General features: G+C 43.6%; 1 protein-coding gene across 1 annotated transcript in view; it reads left to right on the forward strand.

Annotated features, from left to right (window-relative positions):
* Nucleotides 1–18,377: 18,377 nt before the first annotated feature.
* Nucleotides 18,378–20,086, forward strand: part of LOC138957304 (uncharacterized) — a 4,599-nt gene continuing 2,890 nt past the window's right edge. The window contains exon 1 of the mRNA XM_070328437.1: nucleotides 18,378–20,086. This exon is cut by the window's right edge and continues 1,073 nt beyond it. The gene's annotated coding sequence lies outside the window, so the exon portion shown is untranslated.

A 20,086-nucleotide genomic window follows, 5' to 3' on the forward strand; every position in this document is an offset into this window, starting at 1 on the left:
CCAGCGCGCTACCAACTGAGCTACGTCCCCGCCCCGCGTTTTTGTCTGGTGATAATAAGCATGCTTTTTGTTTTGTCTGGATTAAGAGCCATGTGGTTTAATTCGGTCCACGCTAAAAGTTCGTTAACACTTTCTTGAAGTTGTTTTGACAATACCTTCACATTTGAGTGGGAATTGTGAATAGTGGTATCATCAGCGAAGAGTTCACAGTTACTGCTTATGTGTAGGGGAAGGTCATTAATGTAAATCGTAAAGAGAAGAGGGTCGAGTACAGATCCCTGAGGAATGCCATAACCTACCGACTGCTTGCTAGACATAGAGCCGTTGGCGCACACAGCTTGTACTCGATCAGAAACAAAATACTTGCTTAACGATATTGTATCATCTTTAAGGCCGTACAGCGCGAGTTTCCTAAGAAGTAGGCCATGATGAATCACATCAAATGCTTTAGCAAAGTCAACGAAGAGAGCAGCACATAATTTGTCTTCGTTGATCTTGCTCAACCACTGACCAACTAAAGAAACAAGTGGCATGAATGATGAGTTCTGAACCCGGACTGATTTGGGTGAAATAAAGCATTTTCGTTAAAATAAACAGAATAAACTTGTTGATATGTTGTTCCAACGGCTTTGATAAAACCGATAAAATAGATATTGGCCTGTAATTGGAGGGTTCTGTTTTAGCCCCTGACTTAAAAAGTGGAATAACTTTAGCCTGCTTTAACACAACTGGAAAATAACACTTGTCTATACAGAGATTATACGGGTAAGTTAAAGAATCAGCAAGTACAGGGGCTCCCGTCCAGACCGTCAACTCCACGGGTTCCTGTTTGCTTGAGGTGCATTAGTGCATTACATACTTTTGTTACAGTAATAAATGGAATGTTTAATTGCGACATTATAGTTTTAGATTTACAAAAATCTGTCAGAGAGAGAGAAAGAGAGAGAGAGACTTAGACTTAGACTTAGACTTAGAACATTTTATTCACATAAAGGGTAGACATTTTAGGCCATAGGCTTAATCTTACAATGTGCCCTTTACATTCACACAAACACATATTCACGCGTGCGCCCGACTAGAATCATAGAAACATCAAACATACAGTAATAATAAATGAGAAAAGTAGTAGAAAATACATGAATGGAACATCAGAAAAGCAATTACAGAATGGAACATTAATTACGCAATCACACTTGCGCACTCACACGCAGACGCACAAGGAGGAACACATATAGTACTAATAATAATATACACACAACTAAGTGCCATTCAACAAGCACACAGTGAGCCTACCAAGACAGGTAGATTTAGCATTATGTAGGCATGCAGCAGTCAATATTTCAGAGTAATAAAATAATTATAATAAACAAAGCTAGCTACAATACCGGCAGCGTAACTTATGAAGACCTCAGTATGTGTTTCCTGAGGGAGGTTTTGAATGCGCTCAATGAACGGCACGTTTGTACATTCGAAGGAAGAGAGTTCCACAGTGAAGGTCCCACAAAAGCAAAGCTAGTTTTGTATAGATCTATGCGAGTCCTTGGTAATATATATATAGATTTGTTTGACACATTGCGCTCGGAAGCTTTAGTCAAGAATGCATTTAGGTATGGTGGGGCCAGCTCATTGAGCGCCTTGTACATTAGAATTAAGATGTTGTAATCAAGCTGCTGTTGAAGTGGAAGAATATTGGCTACCTTCAACTTTTCTGACGTGGACAGATAAGGATTGGTTACAATAAGCTTAGCACCTCTTCTGTGCAAGGAGTTTAGTTTTTTCATTATATTTTCACTGGCACCGCACCATACAGTGGAGGCATAATTAATATATGATAGACAGTGTGCCACGTAAAACATTTTCAGTCCCTCCTTGTCTACAAAGGGTTTTAGTTTAGATAAGAGATGGAGATTGCTTGACAGCTTTTTACAGATATTCTTAACGTGTATGTTCCACCTAAGCTCCTGGTCAACTTCAATTCCTAGTACTCTGTGTGATGAAACCTGTTCTATAGGATCTGAGTGCACTTTTAAGTTGAGGAGAAGGGGCGCTCTCTGATGTTTCTGTCTAGATGTGACTACCATACTGCTGGATTTTTTGGGATGCAGGGTCATTTTGTTGTTACTACACCACTGTTCAACGTCGTTGTGAATGCCCCTGCTAAGGAGCCTTCTGTGTATTTAGATTCTTTTTGTTTTGCTTGTGTTTTTTAGTCATGCTTCTAGCTTGACTCGCATGCGACTTTCCGTGGTGGTGGCTTCCCCTTTTTCTGATCTCCTTCTCACCTCTTTTCTTTCACTTTTCTCACTTTTGCCCCTATTTGTTCCCTTTTTGCAACCACCTCTGTAGGTTCGCGTGCGGGTCTAGCTCGCTCTTTATCTTTTATTTTTCTTTATTAAGTATGAGCGTCCTGGTACGACCTTTGTTTTGTTTTACTGACGTTAAATATTGTAACGAACTAATTTATAAACGAGAGTGTGGCCGGCGTTTTTCTGATTTTAATTTCATGTGCCTGTATGGCTCACGCTGGACATCATGCTAGCCTATGGAGATTTTCCCCGGAGAGCACGGGACGCATGTTTTGCAACAGTAGAACCGTAGTAACGCGCAGTAATTTTTAGTTCACCTCTGTGGTGGATAGCCTGTATTTGTCGTCACTTACTGGGAAGCCGTTCACGGAACAAGATGTTTTAGTATAGATAGATTTTTTTTGCTCTGTTCCGGGGCCCAGTTTCTTCTGCCAGCCTCCAGTTTTGTTTTAAGTTATTTTGTAGTTCAGGTTCAGTTGCTCGCCTTGAGTCTGTTTTAGATTATAGATGCTGTCAAAGGCGAGTATCCATTTCTGACTATGTTGCTTTTATTTACCGAATTCGTGTAATTTTCGTTTCGAATCTTTGTTTGTTATGACTTCTTTCCGTTTCTTTGTCTTCTTTCCGTTTCTTTGTTCTTTCCGTTTCTTTGTCTTACGTTTTATCTATGCAAGGGAAGAGCTGAGACTGTTCTGTTTATTGTGATTTGACTTTAAGCCAGTTTTTTGTTTTCTAACATTTTTTGTCTTGGTGATTTTTTATTGATTTGCCGCCATCTTGTTTCGGCCGCCATTTTGACGTTCATCTTTGATGTTTATGTTTTAGGACACCTTTGATGTTTAGTTTGATGTTTCGAATTCTAAGTTTAGTTTTTTCTTTCTATCAGTTTCCACCGCTCCGCGCTTCTCGCTCCACGCTCCGCGCTTCTCGCTCACCGCTCCGCGCTTCTCGCTCCATGCTCCACGCTTCACACTCTACTGTTCTGCACTCTCACTCAAGCTAGTCCTTTCTACTTCACATTTTAGCTTTAATTCACTTTCTAAACTTAGATTAGTTTTTCCGCCACGCTCCTATATAGGTTACTTAGCTCTCCATAGATTTATGTTTAGCCTTTTATATATTGATATTATGAGCTGATTCCGAATTACTATGACATCGACATATTCACAATAAACTTTAATTAATTTTCCAATTCTAGTGTTCGTTTTGTTTTGTGAGCGCGTCGGTTCTTTATAGCACCAAAATTACATCCTCCAGAATTTATATAAGCCATCACAGAATCTTACAGCTACTCAAGGGCAAGCACAGTGGAAACTTTGATATTTTTTGGAACATTTTGGATTGTTTTCGACAAAGAACTTTATGAACTTTTGTAGGCCTGTGATTAGGGCCGCTGACTTTTGAACTTCTTATTCTTACGAATCTTGTGAAGAGATCATGAACCTTTTGTCTTAAAGGAACTGTGATTCGCATCTGGCGAACAATATTTTAATTTATTTGTCGGGCCCAGAGCAGAGCAACTTAGGCATTATTTTAGGTTTGTTGACCATAGCATTGCACACTTCGTACTTCGTATTTTCTTCCCCTCTAGTGAGTGACCCGAGGTGTGCCGTTTTGAATTTTGTTTCTCTATATTTCGCAAGTCTTTGTTAACCTCTACGTTTTCACTTGACTTAAAGTATGGATGAGAAATTACCTTCTTTGAAGTTAGAGAGGGATGAACATTTTGCTTCGGACACTGATAGTCGTAAGAATGAAGGCGACCGTGATGGCGCTCAGGGAGAGTCTCTAGCTGAACCCACTCAGACCCAAGACACTTTGAATTCAGATAACTTTCCCTCTCAAGCTGAACATTCTCCTACACAGGAAGGTTTAGGAACTGAGCCCTCCCAACAGGCTGCAAGTGCAGAGCATCTCGCTCAACGAAGTAGAGAAGAAAGAGGCCCCGCCATTGTTAGGGCTAGACTTAATGCTGAGGTGAGGGAGCTGTCAGACAAGTACTGGGCCAAAAGCCGAACTCATAAGAATATGATCAGCGAGTTGTGCACAGCCTTTAGGGAGATACCAGACAAAAGAAGAGCCCTTAAAGCTCGTAAAATAACCCTCTGTGAGCACCTAGACGAGCTAAATGTAGCGAACTCGAGGCTTTGTCAAGTGGCTGAAAGTGATGTAGCTATAGAAGAGGATCTGAGCGATATGCACATGCAAACGGAGACGCTCAAAGAACAATATCACAGACTCTTTCCCAAGTTAGACCCGTACGCCTCCAGCTCGGACTTGACTTCCACAGTCGCTTCTGGAGGTGCTAGAGAGGTTTCTCTAGATGCTTCTTTGGCGGTTAGCGCAGCGAGATTTAGGTCCCAGCAAATGGTCGCAGATGAAAGGGCCAGACAAGAAGAGACTCTTTTGCTTTTAGAAGAGAAGGCTTCTAGGACCATAGCTTTGGCTGCTGAGAAGAAGGCAGAGATGGAAAGAGAGATGGAAAGAGAGTGTGCTTTAGCTGCTGAGAAGAAGGAAAGAGAGTGTGCTCGTTTAGAGAGAGAAGCTCAAGATGAAAGGTTAGCTTTGAAGAAAAAAGAAAAGGAAGTTAAGGCTGCACTAGAGAGGGTGGAGAGAGAAGGCAAGATGCAAGAAGAGCATGACGTTTTTAAGATCCTTAAAACTGACATAGAAGACCAGCAAAGGGCTAGAGAAAGATTCATGCCCCAACTACCTCGTGACAGCCCCATTGATAGGTACCTAGGTACTCACAACCCCCTGCATGTAGGTACACACTCAGAGAGCATAGGAGATGTGGCGGTAGGGTATGATAGGCACACACAGCACACACAAGATACATATAAGCCTGCGACAGCCGACACCTACGCCCGCCCGCGTTACCAGCCGGCAGCCAACACCCTCGTCTCTGGGCAACATCAGCCTGCGGCAGCCAAGCCTGGACTCCCGCCACTTCAGCAGCCCACGGAGGTCAGGGCTTATGCCCCTTCGCATCTCCAGTCGGCCGCCGAGGATATCCGCGACACTCTTCGAGGCATCTCCAGGACCCTTGCCCAACCTGTCTCCGCTTTTCACCCACTTCCAGCAGCGGTCACAGCCACGGCTCCTACCACTACGACGATGACTACAGCCACCACGATGACGACAAGAGTCGGAGGCCAATTCGCGACCTCCTTTCGGCCTCAGTTTGTCTAAGCTGAGATTCCAAGCCACGAAGATCATCCTCGCCAGATCTACGCGCCTTCCCGTTTCCCTCACAAATCCCTCAATCCATCAGCGAGACCTTTTCCCGGGCCTTTCCCTGGTCCTTTTCCTGCCATGACCTCCCGAGAGTCTCCGACCTATGTGCCAAGCTTTGCATATGGGCCTTCTGTCATGCATCCTCCCATGCAAACGCAGCAATATGACCACGCTGCAAGCTTTGCTCCTGACACTGACTACACACAGCATGGTTTTCAAGAGGCTCCGGTCACGAGCCCTTCAGACGTCTACTACGGGCAAGATGCGTACCTTCCTCAGATGCAAGGCCAGCCAGCGCTCTCCGAGGGTTCTGCCCTAGCTCGTACTCTAGCTGAGGCTCTCCTGATCAACAGGTTACCGACGCAGGAGCCCACTACGTTTTCAGGAGATCCTTTGACGTACCCTCTCTGGAGGTCCTCATTTACTCTTTTGATTGAGCGACAGGGCGTTTCTGCAGAGGAAAAGCTCCTCTACTTGGAGAAGTACTTGGACGGTCCGGCGAAGGATGCGGTCAAGGGACTCTTTCTGATCAGGGATGCCCAGGCCTATCAGCAGGCCCTTCAGACGTTGGAGGAAAGGTTCGGCAGTTCTTTCGTCGTTGCCAGAGCCTTCCGAGAGAAACTAGATGCATGGCCGGTAATCAAACCCAAAGATGGACAAGCCCTCCGCGCCTTCTCGGACTTTCTTGGACAATGCCTTGTGGCGAGCCGAGTGATAGGCCAGCTACAGAATCTGGAAGACCAAGCCTATCACAAGACACTCATGAGCAAGCTTCCAGATTGGTTGGTGAGAAACTGGGTGCGGAAAGTAAACAAGACCAAGAACGAGAAGAAACGCTACCCTACCTTTGAGGAGTTGTCAGCTTTCATCAAGACAGAGGCAGACATCCTTTGCGAGCCCCTTTTCTCCTCCAGCAAATCTGCCGCCTCTTCCACCTCACAGACCGCCAGTTCAGCAGTCCCCAAGAAAACATCGTACAGTACGGATTGTTCTACTACATCTGCAGGTCGAGGGTGTGAGAATTGTCATTACCACGCTAAAACTGTCCTGAGTACGAACTGCGACGAAGTCTGTCCCTTTTGTACCGTTCGTTTTCCGACCAGCTCTTCTTCTCATCCTCTACTCAGATGCCAGAGGTTCGATGAGATTCCCGTTGAGGACAGGAAACACTTCATGTACGAAACGTTCTTGTGCTTCTCCTGTGCCAGAAAGACTGACCATAGAAGTGTAGACTGCACTACTAGGGCGATATGTGACAAGTGCCAAGGCCCACATCTCACTATGCTGCATGGAGCGCCTAGCTACAGGAAGAAGTTTCCCAATCAGCAACGGAATGCCCGGGGACCGCCAGATTCTTCAAGGTTTGTCTGTCTCAGTCAAGATGCCCGTGTTTCTGCCTCTGGATCAGCATTCGCGACGACCAACAAGTCAGACAGACCAGTCAGAGCTACCATGATTGTTCCGGTCAGAGTTTCGACGAAAGAGAATCCCACGGTAGAGCATACGACATACGCGCTGCTTGACACCATGTCTTGCATCTCCTTCGTTACTGAATCTTTGAGTGACAAGCTGAACACTCATTCTGAGCCAGCGTCATTGAGGCTGAACACTATGACTTCTCAGAACACTCATATCGAATGTCAGAGAGTGACCGGATTGTGTGTCAAGGCCCTCAACTCCAATGTTTCCCACAACCTGAAAACGCTCTACACGACGGACCATCTCACCAATGACACTGAGAACATACCAACATCAGAGATCGCTCGTAACATCAAGTATTTGAGTCATATTGCCAGCGAGATTCCCCCGTTGCTCGAAGGCTGCACTCCCGGGTTGTTGATTGGCTACGATCATGCAGAGCTATTCATGCCAGAGAGAGTCATCAAGGGAGACCCATACGCCGTTCTCACACCGTTGGGTTGGACGATACTGGGACAAGTGTCGCCAAAACAGTCTGTCCATGACGTGATGCACGTGTCTCTAACAGAACAGTATTGTCCCAGCGAGTACGAAGGTGAATCAGTCGCTTCCGTATATCGCACGACACTCGCCGAACCCAGAATCTCCGACCCTCTCCATGTCATGGAAAGGATTTTGACCAGATCACAACGAAAAAGACCACGACGAAGAAGACCAGTACGAAGAAGACCACAACGAAGAAGACCACAACGAAGAAGAAAGTGGCTTCTTCCCCAACGTAACGTTGCTGTCGGAGATGTCGTCGTGCTACGTGACGAAGCCGTATGCAGAGCAGATTGGCCTCTTGGACTCGTGACGGAGGTTCGCCCCAGCGACGATGGACTCGTGCGAACCTGCAAGCTGAAGACTGTCAAGGTCACCTCGAAGACGAGCCATTCCACTTTCTACTACTGGCGCCCCATCTCTAAGCTGACCGTGCTGGTGAAGGCAGACCCGGACACTCAATGACTTTCCCAGTGAACTTTACTGTTTTCGACAGACCGTTTGTGCATGTTTTGGTCTGACGTAATCCGTTCGCCTTTTTGACAGGTGGCGCTGTTTTGATTTGGGGAGAAAATTTCGTCTTAATGCAAATATTTTTTTTGTGACTTTGTGGTTTCTCTCCATATATATATATGGCAGGTTTCATGGTATTAGGCCATTTTGATAGTCTCAGATTTGCTTAGTCTTTTAAATCCATATCTGTGAGAATCTGCTGTATTTGTTGTATTAACATGCAAACTAGTTGTTGTTTAAATACTTTTTTGAAAATAAAAGTTGAAATTTTTGATAATGTGTTTATTTATGCGCGTGTGAATGGTGGCGATCGTCAAAATACGGACGGATGAATTTACTTTTGCCACAGCATCACTAAACAAAGAACTAAATTCCAACACATACATGCACAAGTATCAATGCTGTGGTGGTTGAGAGTGCCAGAACACATTGAAATGATTGTTTTTCAACAACAATCGATATCCATAACACAAATTCTAACTTATACTAGCTCCGCAAAAAAAAATGTATGGGGATTCGGATCTGTCCGTCCGCATAGCGATATCAAGAGCATCGAAACTAATTGTGATTTCACAGGACAAAAACACAAGTTTACCTAATTTTGTATACTGTAAATACAAGTTTGTGCACCCTTGAAGTGAGTTATAATGTTGCCGAGGTCAATTTGCCCTTGATCGACGCACGGTGACCCGAGTTTCAAAGTTGCGATCCAGTCCGTCCAAACAATGTAACGATCGCCACTTTTTTCTTTTCATTCAAAAACTAACCGTTTGGGGAGGAAGTGACCTCACGTTGTTTTACGTTGACGCTCGCGCTCGACAGAAAAAGACCGCAACAGTTTTTCAGTTAAAAAAATCGCAAAGTAATTACATTTTCTGAGGTTTTCTAGTGTCCGTCTAGTAACAATCGCCACTCTAGCGATCGCCACTGAGTGTTGAAGTCACATTTAACTCCTATTCACTCAACCATTTAAGAAACTATTTTGACGCTCAATCGTCACGTTTCAGTGTCGAAACACGTACTGTGCATTTGCAATCAGCCGGTGTGTCCAAACTGAAATGCGAGTGATGCCTCGATTTGTGGCGATCGCTCACGTGGTTGACGGACAGAAATACCTTCTTAGGGGGTAGGGGAACAGTTACTCCTCCATACAATAATGGTGTTTACAAATGATTGCAAACTTGTCTCTTTATAAACTGTTCAGACATGTCTTCTCTTCAATAATTTTCAGTTTTGCTCGGTTTGTTAATCAGGAGCACCCTGCAGATAATTTTTCATCTGTGACAATGCTCGAAATGTTGACGTAATTCCAATGCCCATATCCTTCTCTTGTTACCTCATCTAGCCAAAACCATTGAAGATAGAAAGACATTTATTGAACAAACTAGATGCACAACACCAGTCTTAACACGTTTTGTTCTTACATGTATATGAAAATATTGATGGCCATGGAATGGTTTGAAAAAAAACACGGTTTTTTCCTTCAAAACGGTCTAGGTCTGCCGGAAGTCGTATTTTTTCAAACCATTCATTTGAAGATCAATATTTTGATATACATACAAGAACAAAACTTGTTAAGAATGATGTGTTGCATATTTTTTGTTCAATAAATGTCTTTCTATCTTCAACGGTTTTGGCTATATGAGCTATATGCATGCATAGGATGACCGTATTGCTTTTTAGCGTTTTCAGGGTATGCCGCTTTGCGCCTGGTTTTTAGATATAAATAAGGACCAGGACTATAAAAAAATTACTGTTTTTAGTTGTAACAAACTCACTTTGTTGGAAAAACATGTCCTTTGAATTGTGTGCCAACATTTATTTTGTAGAATTTGAGTGTGTAAATAGTAAATTGCTGAACACAATACTGTGAAACCTGCCATATGTTTTTGGTTCCGCATTTTGGAACGAAAGCTCTTGACAGAGGCAAGCGCTTAATGAATCGGTTTGTTTAGTCCTTCCCGCGTGCGGATGCCTGTGCTTATGATCAAGACGACTGAAGATGTTTTTCTTTGTATTTTGTAGGTTGCGACTACAGTCTTTCATACTGAGTTGCGGGTTTATGTAAAGGTGTAAGAATAATGTTGACACGGTATGTTGACAGTGACGGACCGACGAAATATGATGTTACATTTGTTGAAAGAACACGTGTGATTTTTTAGATTGAGACTCATTGAGAGTGCGTTTCGAACAGCTACGTTTTGGATAATGCCGAAAGGATTCTGTAACGTTTCGGATTTTTTTGTATTTTGAACCACGTATGAGAGTGCGTTTCGAACAGCTACGTTTTGGATAATGCCAAAAGGATTCTGTAATGTTTCGGATTTTGTTTTTGAACCACGCATGTATTCGATGATTTTTGTTGATTTTTTATGTCGACTTTTGTAAAGACTAAGATGTCTTCGAGGGGGGAATGTGAATGCCCCTGCTAAGGAGCCTTCTGTGTATTTAGATTCTTTTTGTTTTGCTTGTGTTTTTTAGTCATGCTTCTAGCTTGACTCGCATGCGACTTTCCGTGGTGGTGGCTTCCCCTTTTTCTGATCTCCTTCTCACCTCTTTTCTTTCACTTTTCTCACTTTTGCCCCTATTTGTTCCCTTTTTGCAACCACCTCTGTAGGTTCGCGTGCGGGTCTAGCTCGCTCTTTATCTTTTATTTTTCTTTATTAAGTATGAGCGTCCTGGTACGACCTTTGTTTTGTTTTACTGACGTTAAATATTGTAACGAACAAATTTATAAACGAGAGTGTGGCCGGCGTTTTTCTGATATTAATTTCATGTGCCTGTATGGCTCACGCTGGACATCATGCTAGCCTATGGAGTTTTTCCCCGGAGAGCACGGGACGCATGTTTTGCAACAGTAATATCGTAGTAACGCGCAGTAATTTTTAGTTCACCTCTGTGGTGGATAGCCTGTATTCGTCGTCACTTACTGGGAAGCCGTTCACGGAACAAGATGTTTTAGTATAGATAGATTTTTTTTGCTCTGTTCCGGGGCCCAGTTTCTTCTGCCAGCCTCCAGTTTTGTTTTAAGTTATTTTGTAGTTCAGGTTCAGTTGCTCGCCTTGAGTCTGTTTTAGATTATTGATGCTGTCAAAGGCGAGTATCCATTTCTGACTATGTTGCTCTTATTTACCGAATTCGTGTAGTTTTCGTTTCGAATCTTTGTTTGTTATGACTTCTTTCCGTTTCTGTGTCTTCTTTCCGTTTCTTTGTCTTCTTTCCGTTTCTTTGTCTTACGTTTTATCTATGCAAGGGAAGAGCTGAGACTGTTCTGTTTATTGTGATTTGACTTTAAGCCAGTTTTTTGTTTTCTAACATTTTTTGTCTTGGTGATTTTTTTATTGATTTGCCGCCATCTTGTTTCGGCCGCCATTTTGACGTCCATCTTTGATGTTTATGTTTTTAGGACACCTTTGATGTTTAGTTTGATGTTTCGAATTCTAAGTTTAGTTTTTTCTTTTCTATCAGTTTCCACCGCTCCGCGCTTCTCGCTCCGCGCTTCTCGCTCCACGCTCCGCGCTTCTCGCTCCATGCTCCACGCTTCACACTCTACTGTTCTGCACTCTCACTCAAGCTAGTCCTTTCTACTTCACATTTTAGCTTTAATTCACTTTCTAAACTTAGATTAGTTTTTCCGCCACGCTCCTATATAGGTTACTTAGCTCTCCATAGATTTATGTTTAGCCTTTTATATATTGATATTATGAGCTGATTCCGAATTACTATGACATCGACATATTCACAATAAACTTTAATTAATTTTCCAATTCTAGTGTTCGTTTTGTTTTGTGAGCGCGTCGGTTCTTTATAGCACCAAAATTACATCCTCCAGAATTTATATAAGCCATCACAGAATCTTACAGCTACTCAAGGGCAAGCACAGTCGTTGATTCCCTGCTGAAGGTCAGCCTCCACTTGAACTATTTTTTTGGACGATGAGTGAAGAGAGCTATCATCAGCAAAAAGCTCACAAGATACATTTTTATTCGTAATATGCAAAGGTAGGTCGTTTATGAAGATACTAAATAAATGTGGGCCAAGAATGGACCCCTGAGGAACTCCGCAATTTAGAACACCATCTTGTGAATATTGACCATTTAGATATACCCGCTGGGATCTGTTCGTGATGAACGATGCAAGCAACTTAACTGTATCACTGTTGTTTATATAAAACTTTAGTTTAGTTATGAGAATATTGTGATCGACTGTTTCAAACGCTTTCTGTCATTCTCTTCCGAGTTGTGTCTTTCTCGCGTTCGCAATATTCGGCGTTTTGTCTTGTATCTGTCATTCTCTTCTGAGTTTTGTCTTTCTCGCGTTCGCAATATTCTGTGTTTTCTCTGTTTCTGCACATGTTTGCTTGGTTTTTCATTTTTTGTGTTGTACGTTTTGAAGCACTTGTCGTAAATGAAAGACCCGTACATAGGCTTACAGTTGGTGTCGGCGAGACACTCTCATTGTCAGACATAATTTCGGAGACAGCGTTGACACAATGACTGATCGGTCTCGTCAATGTTGTTTCCTTTTGACTGAGATTCATCCGCTGACTGTGACTCTCTCTCTCTCTCCACCCTCTCTCTCTCTCTCTCTCTCTCTCTCTCTCTCTCTCTCTCTCTCTCTCTCTCTCTCTCTCTCTCTCTCCGCTCGCTCACATGTGTCTTTATCCGCCTGACTGCCATAACGAGAGAGGAGAGGTAGTAGTGGTGGTGGGGGGATGTGAAATGAATCAAGTGATAGAGTGAGGGTTAAACAGTGCAAGCCTACTTTTGCGCGGTAGTGGTTACGCAATGCTGCATAACACGTTTTTCTGTACCTCTGTTCGTTTTAACTTTCTGAGCGTATTTTTAATCCAAACATATCATATCTATATGTTTTTGGAATCAGGAACCGACAAGGAATAAGATGAAAGTGTTTTTAAATTGATTTCGACAATTTAATTTTGATAATAATTTTTATATATTTAATTTTAAGAGCTTGTTTTTAATCCAAATATAACATATTTATATGTTTTTGGAATCAGCAAATGATGGAGAATAAGATGAACGTAAATTTGGATCGTTTTATAAAAAAAATATTTTTTTTACAATTTTCAGATATTTAATGACCAAAGTCATTAATTAATTTTTAAGCCACCAAGCTGAAATGCAATACCGAAGTCCGGGCTTTGTTGAACATTACTTGACCAAAATTTCAACCAATTTGGTTGAAAAATGAGGGCGTGACAGTGCCGCCTCAACTTTCACGAAAAGCCGGATATGACGTCATCAAAGACATTTATAAAAAAAAATGAAAAAAAAACGTTCGGGGATATCATACCCAGGAACTCTCATGTCAAATTTCATAAAGATCGGTCCAGTAGTTTAGTCTGAATCGCTCTACACACACAGACAGACACACACAGACAGACACACAGAGACACACATACACCACGACCTTCGTCTCGATTCCCCCCTCTATGTTAAAACATTTAGTCAAAACTTGACTAAATGTAAAAAGAAGAGGGATGGGTAGGAGTTGTTCAGAAATTAAAGTTGTCCGGCTTGTGGAGCATTGATTCTGGTTTTCCCAAAGCGGCCTGAACGTTCAATGAACGAGTGTACTCTGGAAAAAATGTTCCTGTTCAAATCCAGAGATTGTCTCCATTTAGAAGGTGGGGGAGGTGAATACTGTGGTTAGGGAGGGTATGTATGGTTTCTTGACGTGCTTCGCGATAATTTGGACAATCTAATAGGAAGTGTTTAACGGTTTCGGACGGAAATCCGCAGTCACAAGATGCATCGGTAGCAACGTGTCGTCTCACATAGCCTGAGCTTACAGTGAATTGTTTGTGATATGCGATCTTCAGAATACCAATAACACGGCGGACTTTAACCGTTTTTTGACAAAAAGTGCTTGAGGGACTTATTAAGTTGTATGTAGTCTGGTGTGTGTGTGTGTGTGTGTGTGTGTGTGTGTGTGTGTGTGTGTGTGAGAGAGAGAGAGAGAGAGAGAGAGAGAGAGAGAGAGAGAGAGAGAGAGAGAGAGAGAGAGAGAGAGGGGGGAGTTTTGTGCAATAACGCATCCTTTGAACACTTCTATGACAAATGACCAAAATATCGTTTTTCTAGCTAAGGACCCGCTCCTGCCAAGGGTATAGTACCTAGTAAACGCCCACCCCCCACTTTTGGGCAAAACTGGTACATAGGGTGGGTGGGCGTATACAGGGTAGTTAACGGTAATATCATGTTAACCATCAATTAAAAAAAAAAAAATCATTGTCGCAACGTACTCTTTTGCACACGAAGAAAATAAACAAAAACAAACACAATTAATGACAAAGAGTAAAAAAAAAAAAAAAAAAGGAAGGCCTGATGGCGATTCGAACTCGACTCAATCGCGCATCCGGCGAATTCGATAACCGTTCGGCTACGGAATCAGACACCAAATTCTCGCCACTGTAATGCATTAAACAAGACGCAAGCACGCTTTCGCAACACGCCGTTATGATCGAGCATCGGTTGAAATCTTTCGCGAGCAGAAGCTCGTATTTGACCGCAATGCATCGGTGCTTAAATGACACGAATGTGTGTCCATGAGGGACATAAATCTACGAACAATATTTGAACAAGATTTATTCGAACTTGACGGTTTTAATGGACAGTGTTGGTGAAGTTACTGACAGGCAGCGACTTTACAGGAGGGGGATGGATCCTCTAACTTTACAGCTCGGAGACAACCCGGTAAGGACTTAGCGGTGTTTCATAAATAACACTTAGCAGTTGGCGGACTTATTGTGTTTTGAACTTGAACTTGAACTTGAACTTGCGATGTTTAAGGCCTTAGGCCTGTTCATCGATCCTGTCGAATGGTACTCCAATAACACTTTTTTGGTGGCATGCGCGGGCGGTTATTGGTAGCACGTTGGCGAGAATTTCTCTGGTCTGTCTGCCCAGAAATTGTCCAGCCTTCCTTTGAAACTGTTCACTGATGGTGCTGTCACAACTGTTTCTGGCAGACTGTTCCAGTGAGGAATCACCCTTTCTGCGAAGAAGCAGCTCCGAACGTTCAGCCTACAAAATGGTTTATACAACTTGAGGCTGTTTCCTCTAGTGTCTTTGGTTTCGGCCAGCTGGAAATTCGGGTTTCCTGTGTCGTAGATCCCATGCATGTACTTGTAGAGGTCGATCATGTCACCTCGGACACGCCTGTGTTCGAGACTGGGTAGTTTGAGTATAGCTAGTCGTTCTGGGTAAGTTTTCTCACTGAGAGCCGATATCAGTTTGGTAGCCCTTCTCTGCACGTCCTCTATTTGATTCCTTGCACAGCAGTTTCTGCTGTGGTTGCCATACTGAATGTCCATATTCAAGGATTGGCCTGGCAAGACTCTTGTAGAGTTGTACAAACACCTCCCTATCCAGATGCTCAAACGATCTCCTGATGATGCCTATGGTTTTGTTTGCCTTCGCAGTTGCTTGTGCAACATGTCCCTTGAAACTCAGGCGATTGTCTACAAGTACACCAAGGTCTTTCTCCGTTTCGCTTTCTTCTAGAGTGATGCTAACCTCCTCACCACTTTCGGATCTCCCTTTCATGTGATAGCTGGTCTCTGTGTGTTGTTTGCCTAGCTTAAGGACACTACACTTCTTTGGGTGGAACTTGAGGAGCCAGTTGTCAGACCACTCTTGTAGATTGTCCAGATCTTCCTGCATGACAACAGGTCCTGAGGGCACGTCAGTACGTGTACATATAGCTTGATGTCGTCAGCAAACAGCTTCACAGAGCTTGTGACTTGGCTAGGCAAGTCGTTTATGTACAGGGTGAAGAGCAGAGGGCCCAATACACTTCCCTGGGGGATTCCACTGGTGACTGGCGCTTTGTCTGAATGTGTACCGTTCACAACCACTTGCTGATGCCTGTCCGCTAGAAAGTTGCGTATCTTTCTTTCTTTCTTTCTTTCTTTCTTTCTTTCTTTCTTTCTTTCTTTATTTGGTGTTTAACGTCGTTTTCAACCACGAAGGTTATATCGCGACGAGGGAAAGGGGGGAGATGGGATAGGGGAAAGGGGGGGGAGATGGGATAGAGCCACTTGTTAAGTGTTTGTTGTTCACAAAAGCACCAATCAAAAAATTGCTCCAGGGGCCTGCAACGCAGCACAATACATGACCCCACTGGGAGAATGCAAGTTTCCAGCACAAAGGACCAAACATTTCTTACATACCGCCTGACCAAAATCCTTACAAACATTGACCATATTCTATACAAGAACCACTAAACAAGGGTAAAAGGAGAAACATAATCCGTTAGTCGCCTCTTACGACATGCGGGGTGCAGAGAAATAAGGATGTGGAAAAGAAGACTTTTGGTAAGTGAAATAAAGGTGATGGGTCCAGTCAGGTAGAAATAAGACAACAAGAAAAGAATTGGAAAACTGCAGGGAATAGTAGGGAGAGTTTTCTTGGAAGGAAATATAGGTGAAAGGACTGGTAAGGCAGAAATAAGACAAAAGAAGAGAAATAAAGGGGTGTTGTAGCTTGGTGATAACACTCCCGCCGCGTGAAGGCGACCCCATGGGAGCAGTTGCGTATCCAGTTAAGGACGTTACCATGAATTCCATGCGCTTCAACCTTCGCGATCAGTGTTGCATGTGGAACAGTGTCGCGATCAGTGTTGCATGTGGAACAGTGTCGCGATCAGTCTTGCATGTGGAACAGTGTTGCGATCAGTCTTGCATGTGGAACAGTGTCGCGATCAGTCTTGCATGTGGAACAGTGTCGCGATCAGTCTTGCATGTGGAACAGTGTCGCGATCAGTCTTGCATGTGGAACAGTGTCGCGATCAGTCTTGCATGTGGAACAGTGTCGCGATCAGTCTTGCATGTGGAACAGTGTCGCGATCAGTCTTGCATGTGGAACAGTGTCGCGATCAGTCTTGCATGTGGAACAGTGTCGCGATCAGTCTTGCATGTGGAACAGTGTCGCGATCAGTCTTGCATGTGGAACAGTGTCGCGATCAGTCTTGCATGTGGAACAGTGTCGCGATCAGTCTTGCATGTGGAACAGTGTCGCGATCAGTCTTGCATGTGGAACAGTGTCGCGATCAGTCTTGCATGTGGAACAGTGTCGCGATCAGTCTTGCATGTGGAACAGTGTCGAATGCCTTCATGAAGTCCATGTAGGCTATGTCAACACTGCCTCCTTCATCTAGAATCTTTGTCCAATCATCCAATGCCTCAAGAAGATGGGTCACACATGACCTCCCTTGCACAAACCCATGCTGATTCTCACAGATGAGATTGTTTGACCTCAGGTGATCATTTACTGCCTCTCTGACAAGGGTTTCCATAGCTTTGCATAAGATGCATGTCAAGCTGACCGGACGATAGTTACTAGGCTCTGTTCGACTACCTTTCTTGAAAACCGGTGTCACATAAGCTTGTCGCCAGTCTTCTGGAATCTCACTGTTCTCCAACGACAGTCTGAATAGTCTTGCTACCGGATATGCTAAAGACTCAGCTGTTTTAGCCAAGACACATGGGTTGATACCATCCGGGCCTTGTGCCTTATCTGTCTTCAAACCAGAGAGCAGTTTCTTGACCTTTGCTACTGTGATCTCAAAGTTAAGTTGTGGACTTCACTACCAAAGACATAGTGGGGGGGAGGTGGAATATTGTCTGTTGCTTCTTGGGTAAACACACCCTGAAAGAACTCATTTAGCACGTCCGCCTTTTCCTTGTCTGAAGAAGTTTTGTCGCCATTAGTTTTCTTAAGATCTGCCACTCCAGTCCAGTTTTACAGGCTAGTATATGAGTTGCAGCTTTTTCAAGAATAAATCTTGTTCAAATATTGTTTGTAGAGAGGAGCAAGCATGAGGAATCTCCTATTCTAAAAATAGCCAATTCTGGTAGCTGCCGACCTTCCGCCAGATACACATTAATACCGGGGGAAAATAAATAATTACTGGGCAGTAAAAATAAATACCGGGCAGTAGTTAAACGACAGTTTGACTTTAAAGGACACAATGTTGCAGCTTTTTCAAGAATACGAGCCCAGGCTATGCAGATGCCACTACAATCTGTACTTAAATGCCTTCTGCTTCAAATTTCCTGGAGTCGGAGTGTTTTGCAGGAGGCACGTAAATACAGAATGTAAGATACACAGAATACTTCATGGCTTGCAGTGCCACAATAGGTTTATACTTGTGGTTTTTTTTACAATTATCGAAAAGCTCATAATTTCCATATCTTTACTGCAGCTCAACTGATTGAACGAGACTTACAAAGGGACGGAGCTTCACTGCAGGACAACTGATTGAACGAGACTTACAAAGGGACGGAGCTTCGCTGTAGCTCAACTGATTGAACCAGACTTACAAAGGGACGGAGCTTCGCTGTAGCTCAACTGATTGAACGAGACTTACAAAGGGACGGAGCTTCACTGCAGCTCAACTGATTGAACGAGACTTACAAAGGGACGGAGCTTCGCTGTAGCTCAACTGATTGAACCAGACTTACAAAGGGACGGAGCTTCACTGTAGCTCAACTGATTGAACGAGACTTACAAAGGGACGGAGCTTCGCTGTAGCTCAACTGATTGAACCAGACTTACAAAGGGACGGAGCTTCACTGCAGCTCAACTGATTGAACGAGACTTACAAAGGGACGGAGCTTTGCTGTAGCTCAACTGATTGAACGAGACTTACAAAGGGACGGAGCTTCTCTGTAGCTCAACTGATTGAACGAGACTTACAAAGGGACAGAGCTTTGCTGTAGCTCAACTGATTGAACGAGACTTACAAAGGGACGGAGCTTCACTGTAACTCAACTGATTGAACGAGACTTACAAAGGGACGGAGCTTCGCTGTAGCTCAACTGAGTGAACGAGACTTACAAAGGGACGGAGCTTCACTGTAACTCAACTGATTGAACGAGACTTACAAAGGGACGGAGCTTCACTGCAGCTCAACTGATTGAACGAGACTTACAAAGGGACGGAGCTTCACTGCAGCTCAACTGATTGAACGAGACTTACAAAGGGACGGAGCTTCACTGCAGCTCAACTGATTGAACGAGACTTACAAAGGGACGGAGCTTTACTGTAGCTCAACTGATTGAACGAGACTTACAAAGGGACGGAGCTTCACTGCAGCTCAACTGATTGAACGAGACTTACAAAGGGACGGAGCTTCAGTGTAGCTCAACTGATTGAACGAGACTTACAAAGGGATGAACAGTTGAATCGGCACCCTGTCCTTCACATTGGAAGAAATCAAAGAACGCGTGTTGATCATTCGTCAAAGTGTATCGCGAAGGACAGGAGAGTAAAACCATCCTGACAATATATCCTTTATTGGTACCGCTCGTTCTTACGAAGACAAACAAACTCTTACACCTGGGTCAGACTTGTACCTGAAAAGGGTTACTTTCAACTGAGCGCAAGGTCCGCAAAACACTGTGGGCAGAACTATCCGCGAAGCAGATCTGACACTCCGGTACGGTACATGCACTGACCACATTGCTGCACTTTGTTCCCAGGAAGCTACACTTTGTTCCCAGGAAGCTACACTTTGTTCCCAGAAGCTACACTTTGTTCCCAGGAAGCTACACTTTGTTCCCTAGAAGCTACACTTTGTTCCCAGGAAGCTACACTTTGTTCCCAGAAGCTACACTTTGTTCCAAGAAAGCTACACTTTGTTCCCCTGAAGCTACTTTTTGTTCCCAAAAAGTTAAACTTTGTTCCAAGGAAGCTACACTTCGTTCCCCTGAAGCTACTTTTTGTTTCCAGAAAGCTACACTTTGTTCCCAGGAAGCTACACTTTGTTCCAAGAAAGCTACACTTTGTTCCCCTGAAGCTACTTTTTGTTCCCAGAAAGCTACACTTTGTTCCAAGGAAGCTACACTTTGTTCCAAGGAAGCTACACTTTGTTCCCAGAAAGCTACACTTTGTTCCCCTGAAGCTACTTTTTGTTCCCAGAAAGCTACACTTTGTTCCAAGGAAGCTACACTTTGTTCCAAGGAAGCTACTTTTTGTTCCCAGAAAGCTACACTTTGTTCCAAGGAAACTACACTTTGTTCCCAGGAAGCTACACTTTGT

The sequence above is a fragment of the Littorina saxatilis genome, unplaced genomic scaffold, assembly GCF_037325665.1.
Source record: "Littorina saxatilis isolate snail1 unplaced genomic scaffold, US_GU_Lsax_2.0 scaffold_1370, whole genome shotgun sequence".
NCBI classification, from domain to species: Eukaryota; Metazoa; Mollusca; class Gastropoda; order Littorinimorpha; family Littorinidae; genus Littorina; species Littorina saxatilis.